The following is a 2823-nucleotide window of genomic DNA, read 5'->3' on the forward strand; positions in this document are numbered from 1 at the left end:
GCGAACATCGACTTTTGGAGCGCGGACTCGGGACGCAACAATCGCCGGTCGGTAGGCGCGGGTGGGCGGGGTGGGCGGGGCCCGCCCGAGAGCGGACGGGCGGCGGGGAACGGAGTGGGTGCCTTGGCCGTGGAGGGGGATGCGCTCGTCCCTTGCTGGGTTCTAAGCCACCCGGGTCTGTTGGCAGCTCGGGAAAGGATGCAAGGGCTGGGGGCGTCACCTCTGTGCCTTTTCCGGGACGCTGGCCGGGAGAATAAAGCGCATGGATCTGAAAATAGACACCCAGAGCACAGGCAGTGGGCCGGCATCCAGCCGTGGGGCTCCACCTTTGTCCTGGGGCCTGCGGACGGTCAGGAGTGCCAGGACCCTGGCTCAGATTTGGCTTTAAGCAGGCATTGTGAGGGACAGTCCTGGAGATTGCTGTGGTGGAACGTCCGCTATGGAGTCCCATCAAAGCCTGCTGGATTCCCAAATCACTCAGATGGTTTGTCCACTGCACCCCCAATCCCTAAGGTAAATGCCTCTGCCCCTACTCCCTTGGGAGGACCCCTGGGAAGGTGCATTAATAAACAACGTGCCATTCAGCATATTGGGCCTCAACCTATTGGGGCCCGTGCCATTTCGGAACTAAATGACTTATGGAAGACGACATGTACATGCTTGAAAAAGGTAAAGACGAGGGTGTACGAGAGGGCAAATTCTTGGGAGCCATGAATGTTATAAGCGTTATGAAGGTTAGGAATTAGTTAAGTGAAGTAGATAGGAAGAACTTTCCTGGTGAAACAATCTCTTAAACAATGCTAAAAACGTAAGAATGAGCAAGGTATTTTTCTTTTTGTAGAGTTGTGAGTAAATCTGTATGACTAATTTTTAAAAAAGAGTAATGTGATGGCCACTGAAGAGCAAACAAAAGGGGTTGACATTTTTCTTCATATTATTTGGCAAAGAATGAAAACATCAACCAATGTGAGGGAACATTTTGACAGGACCAGAACCCTCCAAGTTTTTAGTTTTTAGCATAACTATACTGTGTGTGAAAAGATTTCAAATGGACACAGCTTTCAAACCACCATTTCCATTTAGAGATTATCCCACAGAAATCATCAGAGCTGTGAGCAAAGGTGCAGTGTTTGGGGAAAAATGTAAACCCTAAGTGTCTAGCAAAAGTATTAAGGAATCGATTATAGGTAACTTTATGGGATGGAATTCCATGCAACAAGCACTGTGAAAAAATGTCAGTGTGAGAAACTGCTCTATTCATATGTGGGAAAAGCAGGCTCTAAATCAGTATACACCCCTTTTGGTATTCCTTTTATTAAAACAAAATTAGTATATTAAACACATAAAATAGATTATTGGTAATATACTACAATTAACTAATAGTTGATAGGATTATGGATATTTAATTTTTTTGTGCTTTTTAGTTTTCTGTATTGACCTTATGTTACATTTGGAATCAGGTATAGAAAAAAATTTTAAATCCAACATATGTATCAATGTCTACTTTGCACATAAAATTTTGGGGATGAAATCTGTATTGCATTTGGGTTCAGGTATGAGAGGATGCTGAGGAAATGGAAGTTCTCCATATAACAAGAAATGCATCTTCTGGAATTACAAAACTATGTATATTTAAACAATGCTGCATCTGAGATGTACTAAAGACTTCATGGGTTAAAAAAAATCATGAGATTTCCTCTTTCTTTCAGAGCAAGACAATGTTTAGATTCTGGGAGAGCATAAAAGACAGTAAGTGTGAAGGTGAAATATAAAATAACCACCTAGTATATTAGATTTTAAAATCCAGACACTCCATAATGACACTTAATTGAAAAAGGTATAATTAAAGAGATAGTGAATGGGAAACTCATTGAGGGAGAATTATTATTACTGTTATGTCTTACTAGAGGCCCAGTGCATGAATTTGTGCATGGGTGGGGTCTGGCCGGCCCACCCCAATCGGGGCCAATCAGGCTGGACCAGCCAGGGGGAGGGGCTGCGGGCAGTTGGCCAGCTGGCCCTGCCCCCAATTGGGGTCGGGGGACCCATCAGGGGTGGGGCCAGCTGGGGGAGGGCCACGGGCATTTGGATGGATGGCCCCGTCCTGTGGTCGAACTCCCAGTCGAGGGAACAATTTGCATATTAGCCTTTTATTACATAGGATAGTGGTGAAAGAGTGATGTAGTAAACAGAAATGTTCTGTGGATCAATGTTGGCACTTATTTATGAAAACAGTACCTACAGGGGTTGGCAAAAATAGATTTACAGTTTTTCATATGGAGAACAATACAATAATTAATAATACAAAATAAATTCTGTTTCATGTACTCAAAAACTTTCTCATTTACTTTGAGACTTGGAAATAAGTTCTTGTGAGAACATTTAAAAGGTAGGGAAAAAATATGGCTGGAGTTTGATAACCTAGTTATAGGTACTAGATTAGATTCAAGGACTGGGGTTTTAATGGGACTTTCAATCAGTAAAATTTCTACACCTGATGTCCATCAAGCCATTCTTTTTATATATTTTTTTAATTTATCTTTATTGTTGAAAGTATTGCAGATGTCCCCTTTTCCTCCCCATTGACCCCTTCCAACCCGAACCCAGCCCCTGCCCCAGGCTTTCACCACACCACCATCTGTGTCCATGGGTCATGCATATATGCATATAAGTTCTTCAGTTAATCTCTTCCCACCCGCCCTTGCCTTCCCTCTTCAAGCCATTCTTTATATAATGGAAGACATTCACCTTGATTTCTTTAACTTAATTCTGATTTGACCCATCTCTGGCTCCAGTTGGTATGTTCTGAGCCATGCTGCCTAG

The sequence above is a fragment of the Cnephaeus nilssonii genome (assembly GCF_951640355.1).
Source record: "Cnephaeus nilssonii genome assembly, chromosome: 21".
Lineage (NCBI taxonomy): Eukaryota > Metazoa > Chordata > Mammalia > Chiroptera > Vespertilionidae > Cnephaeus > Cnephaeus nilssonii.